This window comes from Mandrillus leucophaeus, unplaced genomic scaffold (genome assembly GCF_000951045.1).
Source record: "Mandrillus leucophaeus isolate KB7577 unplaced genomic scaffold, Mleu.le_1.0 Scaffold5, whole genome shotgun sequence".
NCBI classification, from domain to species: domain Eukaryota; kingdom Metazoa; phylum Chordata; class Mammalia; order Primates; family Cercopithecidae; genus Mandrillus; species Mandrillus leucophaeus.
The window spans coordinates 10,163,948-10,170,699 of record NW_012105364.1 but is presented as its reverse complement, the minus strand read 5'-3'; positions in this window follow the sequence as shown (position 1 = coordinate 10,170,699).

Below are 6,752 nucleotides of genomic sequence, written 5' to 3'. Positions count from 1 at the left end.
TCTCACCCTATTAAATACTCTTAGTTACTTGCTGGCTCCAGACCTGAAGCGATATGTTGAAGTCCAATCATACTTTTATTCTTATATTTAATTACTAATTGTTTATTTGTTTGATCAAGGCCAGGTTTTAGGGGTAGCATAATGAAAATAATACAACATTAATTTTAATTTCCATTAAAGACAGGTAATTTCTAAGAACAACATTGACCTTGACTAAAATTAATGCAGAATACAAGTCTGATGAGTATTACTTGCTCCATAAAGTAAGATTTTCAAGAGTCTTAACATTTCTAAATTCAATTCCCAGATTCTCTTCAATCTCAATCTTAAATCAAATTCTAACCATAGACTAGGCATACTGGCTCACATCTGTGATCCTAGCACTTTAGGAGGCTGAGGTGGGAGAATTGTTTGAGTCCAGGAGTTTGAGACCAGCCTTGGAAACAAAGTCAGATCCCATCTCTGTAAAACATTTTTAAAATAAAAATAAAAAAAAATAAAAAATTCTAACTTTAAACCAAACATTAATAATTTTATGGTTTCATGAAATTAACAAAGTGGCACGTCAACTCGTTGATCATCAATTCAAACTGAGATCTCTTGTCAAATTTATTTTGTGACTTGAAAATTTGGACCATTGCTTGGATAGTTTTGGTGAGTTAGGGGCTCCTAGGATAGAGTCTGAATCCCCTAGATGGGTCATATGGAAAACTCAGTCTTCCTTTTCCCTCCTAGAATATTCTTCCTCCCTGTTAAAATTCTGCCTCATTTTCCTACTCAGGAACTTTCAAGGAGACAATGGAGTCCCATGTATCTTTGGTTATAGACTTTGGTTACAGCTTTTGATCCCAAATAAGGGGAAATGGCTCTAGTGCCTATGACTATTTCCTGCCCCTATAAGTAGGAAACAGCTATTAAAGAGAAGAAGACTTTGCTCTTCTCGTATCTTTTACATCTTTTCCTTTTTTACAAATACATCCTATAACTGAGAAATTCATTCTTTCCCTAATGCTTACATACTGCCACGTGGAAGAGAAGATCATTGCAGGTAGTTAATCACTGGCACTGCTTTTATAATATAGCTCTCAGATAAAGTTTTCTGATTGGAAAATGAACTAAGTTTATTTCTTATTGATAAAAGGATTTTCACTTATTTCTTATAACTGACACAAATATGAACAATCCCTATTCTACAATAAGTTGTAATCTTGCTATGCATAGTTAGCAATTTTGCCAGCATGCATAAAAACAATATAGGAGGCATATGTATACATTCAATATACTCTAAAATGTGAACGAATAGATATCATTAAAAGTGAAAATTATATGCTAGCAGAATGCCAGCAATATTCTAAGTCCTACATTATGCTTCTGGAAAGCTTGGTCTGGAAATACCACTGTTGAGTATGGTAGTAGGAAGTAGGGGTAGTTAGAAGAGTCAGAGTTAAAAGCAAAAAGACAAACACAAATCAGAATCACAATGAAATACTATCTCATGCCAGTTAGAATGGTGATCATTAAAAAGTCAGGCAACAACAGATTCTGGAGAGGATGTGGAGAAATAAGAACACTTTTACACTGTTGAGAGTGTAAATTAGTTCAACCATGTGGAAGACAGTGTTGCAATTCTTCAAGGATCTGGAACCAGAAATACCATTTGACCCAACAATCCCATTATTGGGTATATACCCAAAGGATTAGAAATCATTCTGCTATAAAGATACATGCACATGTATGTTTATTGCAGCACTATTTACAATAGCAAAGACTTGGAACCAACCCAAATGCCCATCAGTGATAGACTGGATAAAGAAAATGTGTCACATATACACCATGGAATACTATGCAGCCATAAAAAACAATGAATTCATGTCCTTTGCAGAGACATGGATGGAGCTGGAGACCAGCATTCTCAGCAAACTAACATGGGAACAGAAAACCAAACACCGCATGTTCTCACTCATAAGTGGGAGTTGTACAATGAGAACACATGAACACAGGAGGGGAACCTCACAGACTAGGGCCTGTCAGGGGGTGGGGATCAAGGGGAGGGAGAGCATTAGGACAAATACCTAATTCATGCAGGGCTTAGAGCCTAGATGATGGGTTGATGGGTACAACAAACCACCAGGGCACATGTGTACATATGTAACAAACCTGCACATTCTGCACATGTATTCCAGAACTTACAGTTAAAAAAAAAAAAAAAAGCAAAAGAGGGGAAGGCAGTGGGGTTGTTGAAAAACTTTGGAAAGAGAATCTGCTGAGACTACTTGAGTTTGGGCAAGGCAGACTGTAGGCCTTCAAATACTTAAAGATGCTCTATTTCTAGATATCTTTGGAGCAGTCTTCAAGTAGTTGTCACTGTTGAGATACTTTCATATAAACTTTTTGCTAGGTCAGCCCTCTTTAGTAATGTTTTCATTTAGATACATTCATTCAATTCATTTATTTAAAGACATTTGAAGAAGATAATTCCACTTTGACCAAGTATGTGTGCAGCCACCAAAAACAGTGTCACTGAAACATCACTCACACCTAAGTTTTGCTTGATTTACATAGAATTCACCTGCAAGCAGGGTTGAATTAATTTGAGAGGTTACTATCTCAACTATTTGTTAAGTAGATTGTTACTAAAATGAACAATATATTTTGAAGAGCTTAATATTTAAACCGTTTTAGACAAGAACAAAAGTGCTTTTTTTTTTCTGAAGTACTTAAGGCAATGCTAGGAGTGAAGAGTTAGAATAACAATAAATATATCCAGGTGTATGAAGAATCTGGAAGCCAGAGGTTGCATTAAATATCTCTCTTTGAAGCAAGGAAACCTGTGAAAGCTGGAAGTATTATTTAAATAAATGGGTTTTTAAAATCTTATGCAAACAGGCACCTAGCAGATGGAAGGTCTTGCCATGGAGGGGGCTTTCTGGCTCCAACAGGATCCAAACCCATAGTGTTGCCTATGAGATGCCACAGCTGTTAACGGGTGAGCAAGAATAAGAAAGTTAGCCTGGGGTGAAAGAATTAGAAATAGGAGGTAACTGAAAAACCTTAGGACTAAGGAAACGTGAATGCTAAAAGCAGATAAAATGACAAGGCCAGGGGATGAGTGTAAGTGACCGCAATCAGCATCTACACTGTGCAAACAGAATTCTTCATGAGAACTGGTCATTGTAGCCCTTTCCTCTTTCTCCTCAGTCATGAGCATCACTAACTCTGTACCTACAGCCTTAGTAACCTGTCTTGGTGATGAATAACAGTTGCATTGATTCTCACAGACTCCTTTTTTGTATAGCAACATATTTGACCACATCTAGATCTAATATAATGCAAAGTCAACCAACTAAATAACAATATTTTAGTCAAATTCACCTTTTAACATTGGATAAATCAGGGATTTTGACCTCTTCAGGTCTATAAGACACCTAGCTATTTCTTGGGATTTTTTTTCTGCTAATCCCAAAATAGGCAAAGGACACGCAGTTACAAAAAGGTCTTTTAAGGATATACAGGCATTCTGCAGAGATATTGTAGGTTTGGTTCCAGACCACTGCATTAAGCAAATATCTCCATCAGATGAGACATGAATTTTTTAGTTTCCTGGACATATAAAAGTTATGTTTGCATAATACTGGAGTCTATTAAGTGTGTAACAGCATTATTTCTAAAGACAAAAATGTATACACTTTAATTTAAAAATGCTTCATTGCTGAAAATGCTAACAAGCATCTGAGCTTTTAGTGAGTCCTAATGCTTTTGCTGGTGGAAGGTCTTGCCTGAATATTGATGGCTGCTGATTGATCAGGTGATGGTTACTGAAGGTTTGGGTGGCTGTGGCAATTTCTTAAAATAAGACAATGAAGTTTGCTGCATCAATTAACTGTTCCTTTAATGAATGATTTCTCTGTAATGCGTGACACTGTTTGATAACATTTTACCCCTACAGTAGAAGTTTCAAAATAGGAGTCAAACCTTTCAACCCTGTCTGTATTTAGTAACTAATTTTATGTAATATTCTAAAACTTTATTTGAAATTTCAATAATGTTCACAGCATGTTCACCAGGAGTAGTTTTCATCCTAATAAACCACTTTCTTCGCCCATCTATAAGAAGCAGCTCCTCATTTGTTAAAGTTTTATCCTGAGATTACAACAAATTAAGTCACATCTTCAGACTCTGTTTTTAACTCCAGTTTTCTTGCCATTTCTACAACAATCATAGTTACTTCTTCCACCAAAGTCTTAAACTCCTCAAAATCTTTCATGGGATTTGGGACCAACTTTTTCCAGATGCATGTTAATGTTAATATTTTGACCTCTTCCTATGAATCACAAATGTTCTTAATGGCAGCTAGAATGGTGAATACTTTCTAGAAGATTTTAAAATTACTTTGCTCAGATCCATCATAGGAAGCACTGTTTATGGTAGCTATAGCTTTACAAAATGCATTTGTTAAATAAGACTTGAAAGTTGAAAGTATCCTTTGATCCATGGGCTGCAGAATGGATGCCATATTAGCAGGCATGAAAACAACATTAACTTCCTTGTATATCTCCATCAGAGCTCTTGTATGACTAGACACATTGTCAATGAGCAGTAATATCTTGAAAGAAATTTTTCTTTCTGAGCAGTAGGTCTCAACAGGGCTTAAAAAATTCAGTAAGCCATAGCTTTGTTGTTCCATTTACAGAGCACAGGCAGAGTTGATTTAGCGTAATTCTGAGGGACCCTAGGATTTTCAGAAGATAAATGACCACTGGCTTCAACTTAAAGTCACCAATTGCATTGGCCCCTAACAAGAGGAGCAGCCTGTCCTTTGAAGCTTTGAAGCCAGGCATTGACTTCTCTTCTCTAGCTATGAAAGTCCTAGATGGCATCTTATTTTAAGAGAAGATTGTTTTGTCTGCATTGAAAAATCTGCTGTTGTGTGTTGCCACCTTCATCAATTGTCTTAGCTGCATCTTGTGGATAACTTGTGATTTATATTCTACATTAGCACTTATTGCTTCACTTTGCGCTTCTATGTTATAGAGACAGCTTCTTTTTTTTAAACTTCACAAATCAAGCTATGCTAGCTTTAGATCTTTCTTTTGTAGCTTCCTCATCTCTGTTAGACATCACAGAATTGAAGAAAGTTAGGGTCTGGGTCTGGATTTGGTTTTGACTTAACAAAATGTTGCGGCGAATTTTATTTTCTGTCTAGACCACTAAAACTGTCCCCATACCAGCAGTAATACTGTGTTACTTTTGTATTAGTCTATTGTCTTACTACTATGAAGAAATACCCAAGACTGGTAATTTATAAAGAAAAAATGGTGTAATGGACTCACAGTTCTACATGCCTTGGGAGGCCTCGTAATCACAGCAGAAGGCGAAGGAGGGGCAAAGGCACATCTTACATGGCAGCACGAAAGAGAACATGGGCAGGAGAAGTGCCCTTTATAAAACTATCAGATTCTGTGAGACTTATTCACTATCATGAGAACAGCATAGGAAAATCAATCCCCGTGATTAAATTACCTCCCACTGCGTCTCTCCCGTGACATGTGAAGATTATGGGAGCTACAGTTCAAGATAAGATTTGGGAAGGGACACAGCCAAACCATATAATTCCACCTCTGCCTCTCCCAAATCTCATACCCTCACATTTCAAACAAATCATGCCTTCCCAACAGTTCACCAAAGTCTTAACTCATTTTGGCAGTAAGTCAAAAGTCCACAATCCAAAGTCTTATCTGAGACAAGGCAAGTCCCTTCTGCCTATGAGCCTGCAAAATCAAAAGCAATTTAGTTGCTTCCCAGATACAATGGAGGTGTAGGCATTGGGTAAATATGCTCATTCCAGATGGGAGAAATTGGCCAAAACAAAGGGGCTATAAACCCCATGCAAATCTAAAAGCCAGCAGGGCAGTCAAACTTAAAGCTCCAAAGTTATCTCCTTTGACCCCATGTCTCACATATATGTCACGCTAATGCAAGAAGTGAGTTCCCATGCCCACAGTGGTGGGCAGCTCCAACTCTGTGGCTTTGCAGGGTATAGTCCCCCTCCTGGATGCTTTCATGGGCTGGCATTGAGTGCCCGTGACATTTCTATGTGCATGGCACAAGCTATTGTTGGATCTACCATTCTGGGGTCTGGAGGATGGTGGCCCTCTTCTCACAGCACCACTAGGCAGTGCCCTAGTGAGGACTCTTTGTGAGTGCCTGTGCCCCACATTTCCTTTCCACATTGCCATAACAGAGGTTCTCCATGAGGGCTCCACCCCGCAGCATGTCTCTGTTTGGACATCCAGGTGTTTCCACACATTCTCTGAAATCTAGACAGAGGTTCCCAAACCTCAATTCTTGATTTCTGTGTACCTGCGGGCTCAACACTATGTGGAAGTTGCCAAGTCTTGGGTCTTGAACCCTCTAAAGCCATGGCTTGAGTTGTATCTTGGTTCCTTTTAGCCACAGACTGGAGCGGCGGTACACAGGGCCCACCAAGTCCCTGGGCTGCACAGAGCAGTGGGCCCCTGGAATGGGCCCACAAAACCATTTTTCTCTCCAAGGCCTCTGGTCCCATGATAGGGGCTGCCAGGAAGGTCTCTAATATGCCCTGGAGACATTTTCCCCATTTTCTTGGTGATTAACATTTGACTCTTTGTTACTTATGCAAATTTCTGCAGCAGGCTTCAATTTCTTCTCAGAAAATGTTTTTTTGTTTTGTTTTGTTTTCTATCACATCATGAAGCCATAAATTTTCCAAACTT